Source organism: Tamandua tetradactyla, chromosome X (genome assembly GCF_023851605.1).
Source record: "Tamandua tetradactyla isolate mTamTet1 chromosome X, mTamTet1.pri, whole genome shotgun sequence".
Taxonomy (NCBI): domain Eukaryota; kingdom Metazoa; phylum Chordata; class Mammalia; order Pilosa; family Myrmecophagidae; genus Tamandua; species Tamandua tetradactyla.
The window spans coordinates 119,533,745-119,550,014 of record NC_135353.1 but is presented as its reverse complement, the minus strand read 5'-3'; the positions used below and the strand labels follow the sequence as shown (position 1 = coordinate 119,550,014).

The 16,270-nt window shown below is 39.8% G+C and overlaps 1 protein-coding gene across 2 annotated transcripts in view; it reads right to left on the bottom strand.

Moving 5' to 3' along the window:
* SHROOM4 (shroom family member 4) overlaps positions 1–16,270 on the bottom strand; it is a 289,038-nt gene that overhangs the window by 110,823 nt on the left and 161,945 nt on the right. The gene's annotated exons all lie outside the window — the stretch shown is intronic.

Below are 16,270 nucleotides of genomic sequence, written 5' to 3'. Positions count from 1 at the left end.
TCCACACCCACCAGCCTCTCTTGAGTGAAGGTAACCTCTTGTTGGTGCCTTAATTTGGACATTTCTTTAGAAGTGTAAACTTTTAGATTACTTAAATTCCCCCTTTTTAAAGACATACCAGTTCTGATACATTGCATTCCAACAGCTTTCAAACTAACACAAGGGGGAAGCTAAGGAACTGAGCAAAGGTCATTATTTGCTACCGGAAAAGCTTGGGCAAGCCCTTGAGGAAGAAGGTATCAGAAATAACTTAGTCCCTGTCTGGGAAGAGTGAACAGTCCATCTGGGGGGACAAGCACTCTACATAAGAAAATGATGCTTGGAAGGAACCCCACAGCATGACCTAAAGTAGAAGGATGGCATAGAGATATGAGCACACAAATTAAAGCCAGAAGACCTAGGCTCCAGCTAGATGGCAAGTCCTTTCTTATTCTTGGGCAGGTTTTGGTGTCCGACAAACTTGAGTTTGAATACTGGCGCTACTACTTCTTAAGCTGTGTGATCCTGAGAAAGTTATCTAGCATCTCTGTGCCTTAATTGCATCATATGTGAAATGTAGATAACAAGAGTACCTACCTCATAGGGTTGTTAATATATAAAGTGCCTGGGAGCAGTAAGTCCTCAATAAATGTGAGTTCTGAGTATCATAACAAAGGTGGGGGGTGAATCTGAATATCTTGAAAGTTCCAGCTCAACATTCTGGGAGTATAATTGCAAATTCAAAATACACAAAGTGTATATAGACAAAGTAACTGCTTATTTACTGTCTCTGTAACAGATGCATAACACAGTGCTTCCCTTGTCTGGCACACAGTGGGCACTCACAAGAACTTGGAATATGGTTGTTTACTATTCCACCGCAGCCTATAAAGTTTCCATTGAACAGACAATCTTGGCAAGAAAGTATCAAGCTGGGGCATTGAAAGACAGAAATAATAGCTGCTGGGTAGGCAAAGGAAAAGAGAAACAGAAGGACCCCAAGAATTCTTGGCTGATTTTATATGTAACATTCCTTCCACCACTAATGTTAAGTTCTACCTGATGGAACATCAATTCCATTCATGGTAAGAAGTCAACAATTCATGAATTCATTCCTTAAATTTTAATGAATTTCTATTAAGTACAGGACACTATGTTATATGGTAGAGATACAGACGTGAACATGGCCTCAGGGGCAGGTCATGGTCTAAAGTTCGGAAGTTCACTGAGATGGTCAAAGGTCTAACCCACTGATGTGATCAAGAGGTTTTGTGGCGGGGGGGGGGGGATGGTGATAAAGTGAACATGATTAAAACAATACAATCTTTAGAAAAAAGTAGATTTTAAATGGTTACAAGGGCTGACCTTCGCTGTATTCTTACACCTACCTCTACTCTTGTCCCACTTTGTCTTTCATAGCATCCCCCCAATCCATCCTCACACTATGTAAGTTAGAATACTGCTGAGCTTTGGGTTGGCTAGCTCATCTGCAATTTGACAGATCAGATTTTCTGAGTGCAGAGAAAAATGTTCATTCAAGATTTTAGAAAACCCATCAAATTAATTGAAATTCTGAGTTAAATCACAGATGGTTATTAAATTTATTGCTGTTAGCGCAATATTTTTAATTGACCTTTGACTGACAAATTATAAATTATCCAAGTGACAGTGAATATATACATTTGTTCCAGTACCTGAGCCATCACTCACGACAAAACAAGCCAGTATTGGTAAATGGGGAACAACTTTTGGCAAATAAATTAGAATCACACTTTTTACTCCATTATAATTATCATTATTACTTCATAGTCACTATTACTTGATGCCAAGAAAATAAAATAAAGGGAGAAACAAAAAGAAAAGTGCTGTGCTTAAATTTCAGTTCTATTTGAATGACTCATTACTTTGGCATCCATGGAAGGCCCCAGCATCAGACAGGATTTTCAAAACTATTAGCCATTTGAAGGGGATTCCTTAGACTAACAAAGAACCACAAGCAAGAGTGTAACTAATAAATCCTAATGGAGTTTCCCTGTTAATGTACGTTAGTCTTAATTTGTGCCAACCTATTTTTTTATTCATACAACTCAATTATCCATATTCCTGTTATGCATAGCAATGTACTGATTTTAGTAGTACCGCAGGTTAATTAAGCCCTCTGTTACGTCTGTTTATTATAGACCAGAAGATGAAAGGGGGAGCATTTTAAACTAAAGTGTTTATTTATTGCTGCAGCAGAGGTTGAGGCATTCTCTACTGACATTTCAGCTGCCACTATCTGAGTCCTTGCAGGGACTCTTTTTTTGAACTACATTCTCACGCTGATTGTGTATTCCCCCTTTATAATCCCATGCCTCTTCTCAGTCACCAGCAGCATCCCCCTCAAGATGGCAATTTTGAGTGTAATAATAGCACATTAGTACAAATCTGAGGATTCTTGGACAACAAACTGGCAAATTATGGATAGTCAGCATAATCCCAGAGTTTAGACAAGTCCAGATACGGAAATGAAATTCCGCTTAGTTGAAGATTGCTTGGAGTATATTCAAAAGTAACTCTTTTTCAGACCCAGGGCATTTATTGAATTATTCAACTGACTCCTTATTCCTCCTGACTTTTGGTCCTTTTTCCTTATTGCTTACTAATTGTTATCCGCCCTATCCACCTATAGATTCCTGGGTTCTAACATGTCTTCCATTTATTGTTTGGCCTGCTGATAGCCAATTCTCCAGGTCGATGGCTCAACATATTTGTTTATATAGAAGACAAAGCAGATGTCCATGTTTCTAGCAAGGAAAAGAAAATGAATGGAAGGAAAAGAAAGGAAGAAAAAGAAAAATATACATATTCTTCTACAAAAGGTTTGGTTTTTCTCCTTCCTTCTGCCCCTTCATGACTCAGGTGGAGGTTCAGAAAAGGTGTGAATCAACAAACTTTTTGAAATTAACATACTCTGCTTGAAGGGACAATTGAGTACCATTTAATGATGTCCATTCTGTAAGGCTTGCCAGCTTTCCAGCTCTTCCTGAATCAGACCTCCCCGGTGGCTTTCTTGTTTCATATGAATTGTCCTGAATTCTCAGATTAGACCCAGATGCCTTGGAATGTCAGTATAAACACACATTACAAAGTCCAATATAAACAATGGTTAATTTACATGTCATTTTGGATTATCCAAGTAATCACCCAGTTAGCAGTAAGTGGCTAAAGTAATTTAAAATTATGTGCATAGAGGTCATTTAACAAAAAACCAGCTGGTGTCTGGATAGCTAGAAGAGCTAGTTGACCTTGGGCAAGTCTGCTTACTGGTGAAAAATGAGCGCCTGACCAGATGATCTCTGAGGGCCCTTGCAGCACTGACATTCAGTGACCTGTAAGCAGTTAGCAAAGGTATGCCTTATCCTTCTGCTAACAGAAATTATCCCAACCTTTAGCCCCTTTGTACTTCGCCTTTACCCATGTTTCAATCTTTCAAAACTGACTAATTAACATCCGTCTCTCAAATCCCTGTAGTCTTTATCCATTGTTTCAGAGTGGTCCACCAGGGTCGGAACATTTAATAAGGCATAATCAGGACACTGAGAGTAAGGTTTTTGAGGCCCATTTTGTGCTGATGAGCGGGTCATTTGGATATTTTTGATGACTCTTCAATGAAGCATGATCCATTCTTTTGATAACTGTCCACAAAATGACAAGTTGGCCCCTCGAGAGTAAAGGCAAAGAAAAAGGTGTAAATGGTCTTTACTGGCTTTTTAGTAGCTTTTATTTAGTCAGATACTGGCATATACTAGCTTGGGTCCTTCGCTTAAACTGAGATGATAAAGTGAAGGAAAGAAATATTAGATCAAATTTTTCTTGAAACAAAATGCATTCAGCAGGAGAAACATGATCTGCAAAAATAACTGATATATATTGAATGCCTAACACAGTAGCGTAAGAGCAGCACTAAAAATCAAGGGCAGATTGTGAATTTCTCTGCTTGCTACAAGAAATTTATTGGGAAAAAATAAGCATCAATTGAAACTTTTTTTGGCCAGTTTTCAGAGCTTCTGGCCAAATTAGCAGTCCATGATCCTACCTCCAACAGCTTGTCCATAGACTAAGAAGGCAGATAGCATGGTTGTTTAAATTGACATGCCTTTTTGAAAATAGACAGAAAAGCTCATGCAAAATATAGTAGTTTTATTTCTTTAGAAGAAAATATCCTCTGAATGTCTTTTTAGCACGTTTTGAAAGACTTTCAAGTTTTTAGTGACACTCTAGATCCCTGTTAAGCAATTTTTTTTTCTTTTCTGGGGGATAAAATAGAGAGAAACTGTATGAATGGGCATAAGCAGGCTTTTGGGAAGTTTAATAATAAGGAAGGAGGATCATCAAAGAAAAGATGATTTTACGCTTATTCTGAAATTTATGTTGAAATATTGAACAGAGCACAGATTGGGGTCTGTTGTTTCTGATCAGCCCTTTGTCCCTTGTTCGTATCCCTTAGAATCTGATCACTCTAACGCTTGCTTTCAGCACTCTGATCCTAGGTTATAAACACACTAACTTGTCTTTCTCAGCAATTCCCTAAAAAATGCCCCCCTCAACTTTGCAAAGTAGTCTAGACTAGAAAAACAAGAAACCCTTCTGTTTCTAATTTCATACCGCTCCTACCTCAACCGAACTTCCCAAAAGGCAAAACAGAAAACAAAAACCTATCTCTTAAATAAATAAAACAACAACCAATTAAGAAAAGTAAGTAGGCCTGGTTCAAAGCAGTAATCTCTGTATGGAAATAGAATAAGAGGGTGGCCACTAAGGAAGAAACCATTCTTGACCCCTGTCAGCTAAGAAACAGATGCACACATCCTTCAAGGAGCGGCCCTTGAGTGTAAGACTCTCTGTATCAGGCTCAAGAGCTCCTTTGACCTTGAGCCAATGGATTATGCTATGCCCCACAGCGTGACCTATCCCTACAGACTGTTCCTTCCTCCCCAGCTGCTAATTACCATCTAGTTTACTAATCCCCACAATAAAAGCCCTCTGAGCTCCAAATCATTAAATTTCTCTGGGGGAAGCCCAAGTGAAATTTCTAAGCATCCCTGCCAAAAACTCAGTCAGCTCTAAGAATTTGGTGATGAGAAAAGGGGAAGGGAGTCGAAAGTTCCATAGCCAACATCAGCAACCTAAAGCAAGTTTGTCTTTGTTCCTTATCGAGTTGACTGGTCCTGCCAGTCTCTGTACACCAGGTAAGGGCAGGCAATACAGTGCAAGAGTAAACTCAGGTTTTCTGCATGCTGAGCAAATGTGCTCATTTGATCCTGTTTACACTTTGTCAATTCTAACCAATTCTTGGCTTTGATGAGTTCTGTTAACATTAATGATTTCAGTGCTTGTCACAAATATCAGTATTTGGTGGTTTAGAAGAATAGTCTCTAGAGTGGGGTGCATATTTCCCAGGCAGTACACAAGGTGATCCACTAGAAAGTGGGATATTGGAACTTCTGTTTATATTTAGTTTTATCTAGATTTTTTAAAATCAAGCTTTATGAATATTTAATATTGGTGGTATTATGTCACCCATAAATAAAATTATGTATATTGGGAACACATGCTCAAAACATTTTTACTGATGTAAATTTTCACTAAAAAATTTTGGACTAGATCATAACCTAAATGAAAGGGCTAAAACCAAAAAAACTTATAGAGGAAAACACAGGATAATGTCGTTGTGACCCTGAGGTGGGCAAAGATTTCTTGGGTAGGATGCAAAAAATGATAAGTATAAACAAAAAAATGATATATTTATCCAAATAAAATATATATTCATCAAAAGTATCAATAAAAAGTGAAAAGGCAAGCCACAGACTGGAAGAAAATATTCATAATACAAATATCTGATAAAGGACTTTTATCCAGAATATAAAAAGAACTTCTACAAACAAATAAGAAAATGACAAACAACCCAATTAACAACTGGCCAAAGACTTGAGCCTACATTTCTGAAAGAGGGACCAAGGTTCAGGCAATATTTTCATATACTCACAGTTTTAATCTATGCAAAAAGTTTCACTTAAAGGATAAGCCTTCACAATTTATGAATTTTCCCATTGTTCCTCTCTGCTTTGAGACAGTAATCAAGCCCTGCTTCCCTATATGATGGATGGTTTCAGTAAGAAACTGAAGACCAACATTTTATTTTTCTCACTGACCAGGTGACAATGGTGAATTTTTTTTTATCACCAGCCAATTTTATCCTTTCTTATCATGAAAAGAGAAGCAATCCTTCATCCAATGCTGAAATCATCTACTGCTTCCTTTCTTGTCTATCACAAATATGTCTCTTTCTCCTGGTTCTCAGAGTTCCTGACCTATCCCTAGTAGCAAAACTTCATATCAGGTCATTGTCACACATACAACTAGCTCTTATTCAGGCATCATTGCTATCAAGGTAATTTGATTGCTTATACTTCTTCGCTGCCTAATAAGCTATGAAATTTAGTGGTACAATGATCAAGGAACCTGGTAAGCTGACGTGGTAGAGAGGTGGAGAGTAGGAGGACTTGGGTGGAAGAAACTCGATGATTAGGATATGCTAAAGACTTTGCTCTTGATGTCTAGAAGCAGTTGTCAGCAACAGATTTTGGTACACTCAACCATGATATGAGCTCACTTGTACTGTGTTTAAAAAGTCTAGGACAAAGTAGACTTGCACTATGTACAAATCTGGTGGGTAAGCTTAGGTGACTGAAAAGACCAACAAACTTCATACCATCTAAAATAAAATCACTGTAAATGGGACATATCAATTTAGTGGCATTTATGAACAGTGCGTTAATGCTTGTAAGAAACACCCAAATTACAAGAATAGGCATTAAATTCCACTGTTTCACTAGAAAGTGATGGAAGTAATTTTACTTAGATTAAAATAATCTTTATTTCCCCATTATCAATCAATTGTCGATGTTGTAACTATTCAAAAATCACAGCTGAATGTGAATGAGTTAGATACAGTTTTCCATCCCAAGATGATGTGATTAAATCTGGAATATGAACCATTCCAAAGCCGGGTTCACTCAATAACTCATTGCTGCTTCCCTAAAGCCATCATGCAAAAAGCAAAAGATAGTTTCCAAAGAGTGCACATACTCAACATTAGTCATTTTTTGACTGGAAAAAGACCAAGAGACTAATATACTTCAAGGAAAGGACCAAAGTCCACCCTTAGAAACCACCAGGCCTGCTCTACTGTCTGGAAGCCCTTTGCAATTTACCATGATCCCATGTGGCTTCTAGCAGATATGAATGAAGGGATAGGAAGCTTGCTTTCTGTTTTCCACAGCTGAGCCCCTGCATTCCACACCAGGAACGTTATTTGCATCCAGGCCCATTTTCCTCAGTAGTAAATTTATTCCCTTGTCTTCAGTTAGCTCTCTAAGAGCAGAAGATCAGAGGGGAAAAGAGGCATTAACTCCCACCCATCCTTTTGCATAACCGTGATCATAACCGTGATCAGACCACAGAAATAACCTACCAAGGCATAGTGTATGTCACAAAGGCAATAACAGTAACATTATTTACTGACTACTGTAGGATAGATGCAACTTTAAATCAAACTAGCACACTTGCTGCTGCTTCCACATAGTGCTGCAAATCTGGGAACAAGTGAGCCATAACACTGTTCTATTCTGTTCAGTGCTGTCCTGTTCATATGGCAACTGAGAAATGTCACACTATGTCAGCAAAGATTTGTTAAATAACATAAAACAAAACTGAGTTTCCAAAAATGAAAAAGAGAGAAAGAAAAAAAACCCTCAATTGTTTATGTGTGTTAGTGGTGGGCAGGGACTGTTAAATCATCAAGTGCTTCTTTTAGCAATGATAGGATTAGCTTGAGAAGGAAATGAGGTGTCAAAGCATGGGTATTTGAGTTCAAGGCCTGGAGAATCAATAAGGATAAAGCAATGAGGAATCCATTCATCCCTGCTTACTCCCACTTCTCATATTTTAAACAAGATGGAGAACCCTGCTCCATCTCCTTTAATGGTTAACCCCTTCTGATAGCAGTTTTCTGATAGGAGATTCCACAAACCCTGCCATTGAGTGTGTCCCTCACAGCCAAAGGTCATGCTTGTGTTTTTCCTCTGGCCCCAAAACTCTCCAACCCTCCTTAATCACTCCTGTGTACACACTCTCTCTTCCACTCCCACCTCTCTCTCCCAAGCATTTCAGCTTGTTTTCTCTATCTCATTCTCTAGTCTCTCTCCCTGGGATTCCTATGGGCAAACTCCAAGTACCCCGATTATTAACATCTGGTACTCATATTCTTTAATTAAATCAGACAGATTAAGGAATGATCCTTACAGTGTAAATATTAGATCAGAAGCCCTACAAAATCTGGCCATGTCTGCCTTTCTCACATGATTTTCTACCTTTCATTCCCCACACCGACCCTGCCCCCCACCCCACTGCAGTTGGAATGAACTTTCTGTTCTTCAAAAGTCAAGCCCATTCCCACCTCATGGTATTTGCACTTTCTGTCTTCTCTGCTGAGAACATTCTGCTTCTAGATACTTAGGTAGCACCTTTTCATCATTCAGGCATCAGCACAAATGCTACCTCTTCAGAGAGGCTTCCTCAACCACCAATATAAAGTAGACTCCTTCTCTCTTTCCCCTATCCCAGTCCCCACCACTCTCCATCATACCGTTTCATTTTCTTCATAGCATATACCACCATTTTGCATTTTCTTGTTTATCTCTCTCTATATATTTTTTCTTTTGGAATAACTTATAATGTGTGAGATAGCCAGAACATAGTCTTTTGCAGCTCTATCAGTTGTATCACAGGAAAACAAATGTCTGACACATATTAGGGACTCAATAAATATTTGTTAAAATTAGAATTAGAAGGGACTTCGGTATGTTGTCCCATTCATTTGCTTGATTCTGGACAAATAACATTATTTTCCCTTTGCTGACCAGATAACAGGAATTCAGGGATGTTAAGTGATCTGCCCTTAGTGGACCATCTATTAAGTTTAAGGCATTTTTTTCTGCAAGATTGTGACAAAACCTTTTGCTTTTCTATGAGATTACTGCCATTCATAATCCTTAACTAGCAATGCAAAGAGTTCTGCTTAAAGAGGCACTTCAAGTCCCTACGTCTACTAAAAAGCACTGTTATTACCAGCTCAGAATATTCTAGAATAGTTGTTCTTTGCACGAAATATCTCCTGTTTGTCATGACTGCCCAGAGGAGAAAGTTAGGCTCTTAATTTTGTGGGAGGAATGAAGCCTTTAAGGAAACTTAGGTGTATGGCAACAATACTTTGAATCCAGATATGATTCTCCTTAGTTTTTAACATTCTCAGTCTTAGGAAGTTAATTTAAAACACACACGTCCTCACAAACAGACCATGAACACTGGGAGTTTTAACTACTCCCAGCATCTGGGAATTCAAAGTAACATCTACCCAAGCCTTCTTGTGTACAGATATTACAACAGGCCTTCTCAGTCTGCCATCCCTAAAAATTTTAAGAGCAAATCCAGGTGATGGGCATAAACCAGAATCTATTATGATTATGATTTAGTGTTTAATCTATCCCCTCAGACCCCTTCAAAGGTATGTTTGGGGAGGGGAGTGGCCCTTGGCCAATGCCTGAATGAGAGTTAGTCCGGCCCATTTTCATGTCACTATAGTTCCTTTCTTAAAGGCCATTTGTTTAGTGTTTAACTCAGTACGATTTAGTGTTTATGCCTTTGTGAGGTCTTTCATATAAACAAATTCACAAATCCTTTGTCAAGCCAGGCCTCCTGACTTGGGGTTTAGAAAATATGGCCACCATGATATGACTATAAAATGTTTAAATATCTCCAATGTGCATTCAGCATTAATGGACAATAAATGATAGCAAAGTCTTATCAGGTCTGATTCAGATTACCTGTGGCTGCTGTGAATTATATGGAATTACACAGAGTTTAATGGTTCTCTGGCAATTTGACTTGGCCCTGGGCCAAGGCAGCTAACGCTTCAATCAAACTGCTCTGTCCACCCCCATCCCAAGACAATTGCTGTTCTTAAGTTTTGAGTGTATCTGTGATGAAACCTTCAATGTTACCTTCACATGAATGACAAAGTTTTTTCCCCCTCTTTTTCCTTCTCTTCCTTCTTCTTTATAGCTGGGTAGATTAACTACTGTGGTTTTGCCGAGACAAACGGCCTGGCTAGAATTAATGAAGAGAAGAGCTTTTAAGGTTTGATTAAAAAGGAGGAGCGTGAGAAGATGAGAACACAACAAATATCAGTTGGCCCTATCCCTTTCTTCTGCATTGCCTTCAACTACAGCCATTTAGCCCTAACCAGATGGGCCCTGGCACATGGGCTATAAAGTAGCCCTGAGGCAATGATTCTGCCAGAGATTTCTGGCATCATTTTCACCAAGTTTGGACAGTGGACAAGGGCCAAGTGCACAAATAAATGGCCAGAAAAGTACTTCTGCAAGCTTGCAACAAAGCTCTCTACAACTCGGAGGCACAATCATTCTGTGAATAGTATATATTTTTGGCCCAATCTTTCTCGTCAATCCTTTCATTCCTGTTCTCCCCCAAGCTATCCTAAAACCTCATATGTATCTCCAGCATTAGCAAGGTTCTTTGGCTAAGGTGATTCCTAAACCTTTTGCCCACCTGATTTCAAAGTCACATCTGGCTATACTAGGGAGAGAGCTCATTTTAAGAGACTAGTTGCCATAGAACCAGCAGGAGGGAAGGGCAGAAACCGCAGGATTCCTACTCTGCTCTGATTACTACTAACTCATTTCAGCTGCTAAGGGGAGGCCCTGTTGAGGAAGCTGGGGGAGGAAATGGGTTCCACGTACAGCCCACTTTAAATCATTCACAATTGTGTGCTCAAGAATAGTCTCTACTAAACATTTAGCATGCCCATCAGCACAAGGCATAAAGCTTTAAGCTTTACTGTACAGTTGGTCCAAACTGCCTAAGCTGGCTCCCTATGGCAAAGATGATTAAATGGTTGGTAAGTCAGGTATATGCAGGAAAGATAAAAGAAGTCCAAGGATGGTTAAACCTGTACACAGGAAGGATAGGTTAATACTGCCTTTTAAGCACATAAAGAACATAAGGATGAGGAACAGCTGTTCTCAATTTCGACTGAAAGCAGAACAAGGAAAAAGAAACCGAAATTGCAATGAGAAGGACTAATGTTAGCTGGAAGGAAGAACTTCCTGCCAGGGAAAGTAGGTAAATATTAGACTGAATGGTCGGTCAATGAAGATTGGGGAATTTCCTTCTTTGGAGAGGTTGTTCTGTCTGGGCTATTTCTGTGTGGTCCTTCCAGAGGGTAGAGGAATGGGGAAAGATAGGCAGCAAGAAGTCCAATTCAGGTCCCTCTCAGTCATTAGAATTTAAAACGTCCAAGAGGCTATAGCAGGAATCACCCGAAGAGGCTTGAGAAGAGAGAAGCAACAAGCAGCTTACTGCTGATCTCAAATATTTAGATTACCCCCACTCTTTAGCCCTTAATATGAACCAAACTTTTGCCCTCATGGCCCCCCTAACTCCAAGAAGGAAAGATTTGCTCTTGTCCCAGGAAATCTCGGATGTATAGATTCCATAGCCACATATGATCTCTTTTTGAAGGTCCTGACATAGGAGGAAGTTAATAAAACTGTGCCATGTGGTTTGGGGCATGAGTTCTTTCCTTGTCTGGGACAAGATCATTTAGAACTGGGGAAAAGTCAGGGTCACAATAAGCCAAGTACAAACTAAAATTCCTCATGTATAGGTTTAAGAAAGAGGTAGTACATAAGTTCTCTCTAGTAACACCCGCCCCCCCCACTCAAAAACTTATGTTCAGGCACACAATGGACATATTCCCATCCTCTCTCAACTATAACTAATACCATGAGATTATAGAGGGGCAGAAAGGTGGTCTTGCACAAGGGATCCAATTCATTGATTCATTCATTCCTTTAAGCAGTGTTTCTCAAAGTGTGGTCTCTGGACCAGCAAAATCAGCACCACTGTCACCTGGGAACTTGTTAGAAATGAAAATCCTCAGGCCCCACCCCAGACCTTCTGAATCAAAAACTCTGGGAGTGGAGTCAGCAATATGTATTCTAATCCCTCCAGCTGGTTATGATGAACACTAAAGCTTGAGAATCTCTGGATTACAAGTCCTTATGATGCTGGCATTGCCAACCAGTAACAGTACCATTGAAGCTACAGGCATGTTTGGTGGGATCAGGCTATAGCCCATCAGGATCTCTGCCAATTCAGCCTATGATGCCCCTTGCAATCTCTGGATCATATAAAGGGACTTTCCTAGATGATGGTAATGTTACATATATATATTGATGGGGGGTTGGGATCCACACATGCATACATATGTCAAAACTCACCCAGTGGTATACTTAAGATTTATTGCATTTCATTGTTTGTATATTTGACCTCCCAAATAAAAGAGAACTATAAATAAAAACTGAACTCTAGTAAGTGATATCATGCTGAAATGTTTATGTGGACCCGTGCTGATGTCCTCAATTTACTTTGAAATGCATCAGAAGATAATAGGGATGGAGAGAGGGAATCAATATATGAATATATATTGAAAGGAGAGAGAAAGCAAAATTTAAGAAAAAGAGTGAAGTCGGAATGTAGTCTATGGTAGTTCTTCTCATATCCATTTGAACCTAGTCACAATGCTTGACTGCTAGCTCACCCTCTTGCTCACTCCCATATCCATGGCATCTGGAATGATTCCCCCGAAAAAGGGGCCCTTACACTTTCAAAAAACTTATGCCTATCCCTTGCTGATTTTCTGTTCATTTTCTGAAAATATGATCTCACTGCTCTTCCCCTTAATGCAGATCCCGATTCACTAACTGGTGTGAGACACATGAAGCATGCCACTTTCAAGGGCCATGGCTATCCTACGCTGTAAGTGGTTGCCTTCGCTTTTGTGAGTACACTAACTGATTCAGGGCAACAGTGAGGGTGGCTGTATACTCCAGAAAAGCACTGCCAAACTTTGAGCCTGAGAAAGCGACTTGAGAACCTGCAGGTGAGTACCTGCCTCAGGAGGTAATAAAGCACAGAGCCTGCTAAACAGCAGAAACTCTGACCCAAGAAATTGTTCAGGAGTGTACTTTATGAGCTTGCCGTACAGCAGAGTCATCTGTAGCACAGGAAACCATGCACCAAAAGTGCAGCAGACTTTTTAGTGGTCAAATTCAATCAGGCTATAATTAAGGCATTTTAGGAGGCAAGAGAGCCTTGGGCAGCAAAGATCTATACACGAGAGAGTGGTGACAAGCAAGGCTTTGTTACCGGGACTCAACATCTAACCCTGGTTTGGTTCAGAGACTGGATCCTACCAATTTTACATACCCTATCCTCACAGCACCACCACCAGGGCTTACACACTTCAGGGAACTGGTAAGATAGATGAAAATAGCACTTGAAAAAAAATGAAAAGGTTGTTTTATATTTAAAGGGTATTTTGCTGTTTTTTAAAAATGCAGTTAAACTCTTTATAAATGAAGGTTGAATTTCAGGTACATTAAGATAGCAACATAGGATGGGGAATTGTAACTTCTAACGAGTAGATATGTGAGACCACATAGTCAAATAATCTTTTCTGAAATATTTTATACACATACTCCAACTAGTTGTTAAGGGCCCAATCTTCTGCAATTTCTTCAGGCTTTGCTATAGAAGATAATGAAGTGACTTCAGAGGATACTGTTCTGCCAATGAGGGTCAGTGTTCAATTACATTTTAAGATTTATGCCCGGAGATGCTTTGTTTTCAGACTGTGGATTAGAAGCTCTAGGGAGCATGTGTGGGTTTACCACAACATATGGAGAGGAGAGAGAAAAGAATTCATCACCCCGTTGTTTACTCATTGTTTTCTACAGACTCTACCCCCTTAGTTCACTCCTAAAGTACAAAGCAAGAAGGCTGTTTGGGGGCTGTGCTTATACATAATATCTATGTTATATGGTTCTTTACTTATCTCCCTTATTGTCTTATAAACTCCCGACACTACTCTATTCCTTACCAATCTAGGATTGATCCTATCTATCAGCATCCTCTATAATCAGATAAGAAACAATGTGCGGGGTCCTGAGCTGGTCTTTGGGACTATATTGATTAGGAAACCATAGTCCCTGCCCTCAAGGAGTTTCCAATGTAGTGGTGTATAAATCCAGAAATGAGATATGAGAATTTCAATGTAGCTGACATCTGTGGGAAGAAGTGGCAAGGACTGAGGCCAGAAAATGGGCTAGGACACAATCAGCCCTGAATGCAGAGGTAATTCTCAAAATATTTAAAAATACAGTACAGTGGGAGCACCTGCTAAGCAGAATGGATGCAGTCATGCATGGAACAGCGTCCTTCAGACTCACTGCTGTGCTGGGCACAAACCCTTCAGTGTGTGAGTCCTGGGCAGGTCCCAAAGGGGTTTAAGGGTGAGAAGCAGGGCAACTGGGGTAGCAGGAGGGTTCTTGAGTGGCTGAGGGTGACAGCTGGTATCAAAATATTTCACAATTTTAGCAAAAGTTGTAGCCTTACCAGTGCATATCAGTTGAATATAGCCCTGCTTTAATGTCATGTGAATGAGCATGAATGTTACCCTGTGGGCATCCAGAAACCTAGGAATGCCACGTGGGTTAGAAAGAGCACTGTAGCTGCAGTGGCGGGGGATGGACTGGATTTGGACAGCATGAAGTGAGGGAAACATCAGGAAGGCTTTTGCAATATACCAAGGGAAGTCGGATGAGGGCCTAAATTACTGCAGTGGCCTCAGGGCATATATTTCTATCAGCAGATCCAAAGATGCTTGCATAAGTTCCCATCTCTCCAGATTAACTTTGTTCCTGAGAATTCTCAAGTGTCTTTGCTTTCATGGCTCCAATTCCCCAATTTCCTAACCAATGCAAGCTTCTACACACACACATGCACACATACACGTGTCCACTTGTGTGACAGATCTTGTTTCAGTATGCATAATCAACTAGTGGCTTGCAGGTTATAATTATGGCAGGGAAGAGATCTGCCAAGAAAAATTCATTCGAATACTGAGGTCATCCTATTCCCAGCTGCAGGAGACTTGCTACAGTAGAAACACCTGCCTTCCTAGTACCGCCCTATCCTATGTTTTGGATAGTCCCCTCTACTCTTCCAAGCACAATCAAATGATTCTCTCACTTGTTCTTTTAACAATTGTCCTGGGAGGTGTGTAAGACTGGTACTATTTAGCTCCAATATGTAGATGGGGAAATTGAGGTTTAGAGAAAAGGGACTTGCCTAAGGTAACCCATGATGAGTCAGTGTTGACACCAGGACTAAGATGCAGGTCTTCTGCTTCTTGGTTCCATGTTCCTCTCACCCTTCTACATGGCCTCCTTCAGACATATGAAAGAGCAGATCATTCTTATTCTCACTTCCTGCAAACTCATACCCATTCAATCCATTCTAATGGTCATTTCTAAGAGAATACTACAGATGATTCAGTCTTTTCCACATATCTGGAACCAATCCTACCCTCGAGGGCCCTGCATAGGTCTTATCATCCCTTGAAGAAATTAGCCATGGCAACTCCAGGTCGGTAACCTTATCCTTTAATATTTACTATCTGTATTATTGAGGTAGTGCTTAATTCTCTCCTGTCATATTCTGATTTTCCATCTGTGACTTACAGTTCCCTAGCTTCTCCTTTTCTTCCTCCTGTCTAGCATAAAGCTTGACACACAAGGAAATACTTAGTAAAATGTTGTTAATGGATGGCTTGAACAATTAAGGTCTAACTCTGACACTCAATGCCTGAAAGTCCCAGTTCACAAAAAAGCACTCTGAACGTAAATGTTTGTGTTGGTGTTGCGTTGATGTGTATTTATGAATCCATGCGCAACTCATCCAGTGACCCTGAAGGTAACTAAATCGATGCTGTTAAAATGCAGCATCAGCACATAGTTATTGTACATTCCAGTAAGAATTAAAGCAAGGAAACATTTTCTTCTAATTTTTAAAAAATAAATATTGCTCTTGTTCTAAATGGTCTATTTTTTGACATCTTGTGTACATTTATGAAATGGAGTCCAGATGAGAAATGAGTCCTATGTATGCCCATTCCAGTTAGAGAGCAGTGAATTCCTACCCATGGACAATTTCGTTTCTGAAATCTCAATAGCAGAAAGAGGACTAGGGAGTAGGTTGCAGAAAAGAGCAATTGGTAAACAATCTCTTTGAGGTTTTGGGCAGCAAGACCGGGGCATGGGGGAGA